Here is a 929-nt window from a genome sequence, read left to right as displayed (position 1 = left end):
TCTTTTTTATTAATCTTCAACCAGTGAATTAATAATTATTTCTGATAGTTGAGTAATTTCCCTGTAGTTTGTTTGTTTAATAAATAAAATATGTATTATTTGTGATAGTTGAGTAATTACATTTAGAAACCGATAAATAGGCCAATAAATGCAGAGATATCAGTATTGTTATCCCTAAAAATTTCAGGTCAGCTGTTCCCCCCCCCCCCCCCCCCTCTCTCTCCAACCAATAAATTAAGTTTTGATCGTTTTGTTTGTATGTTATAACAATAAATTCCAAGTTACTTGTGATAGTTGAGTAACTTTCTATACATTTATTGGGCTATATATATATATATATATATATATATATATATATATATATATATATATATATATATATATATATATATATATATATATATATCACCAAAATTTCTATAATTCTTGAACATTAATAGCATATTCAAAGTCCCCCCCCAAAAAAATGTGGATTATATTATTAATTATTATTATTTAATGTATAATATAAATTGAGGTCGATTGGTTATAGAATTGCAAACTATAAGTTCCTGGCTGCAGTTCACTTAATGGCCATCGGTGTTGCTAATGTCAAGCTGTTTGTTAATTCTACATACAGCCCCTTTAAATAACACACTTTATGCTTGTTTTAATGGAAGTTCAGCCACTCAAATGACACTTCAGACACAAAACTCTTATAATGGTGCTTATGATTGAGGACCCTTCAGTTGATGGTTTTCCCATCTAGATGCTCCTGAACGTCGACCTGCGACCTCAAGCGAATCAGTCAGCTTCTTTTTTTTTAGGGGTAAAAATGACTTCATGAAGTTTGGACAGGAACACAAGGCACTTAAAGACACCAGTTTCTTTTCTTTCCCTCAGAAACGACTGACAGGAACCAACACAGTCTCAATAAATACAGTAAAAAC

The 929-nt window shown here is 31.1% G+C and overlaps 1 protein-coding gene across 2 annotated transcripts in view; it reads right to left on the bottom strand.

The window, feature by feature from the left end:
- Window positions 1-210: 210 nt before the first annotated feature.
- The window catches only part of cep85l (centrosomal protein 85L), a 108848-nt gene continuing 108129 nt past the window's right edge, over window positions 211-929 (bottom strand). For both annotated transcript variants that reach the window (XM_087298763.1, XM_087298762.1), the window contains exon 13: window positions 211-929. This exon is cut by the window's right edge and continues 333 nt beyond it. The gene's annotated coding sequence lies outside the window, so the exon portion shown is untranslated.

The sequence above is a fragment of the Danio rerio genome, chromosome 20, assembly GCF_052040795.2.
Source record: "Danio rerio strain M-AB ecotype USA chromosome 20, GRCz13ab, whole genome shotgun sequence".
In the NCBI taxonomy this organism is placed as follows: Eukaryota; Metazoa; Chordata; class Actinopteri; order Cypriniformes; family Danionidae; genus Danio; species Danio rerio.
Note: the sequence above shows the minus strand (reverse complement) of the source record. Positions and strands in the feature narration are given on the sequence as shown.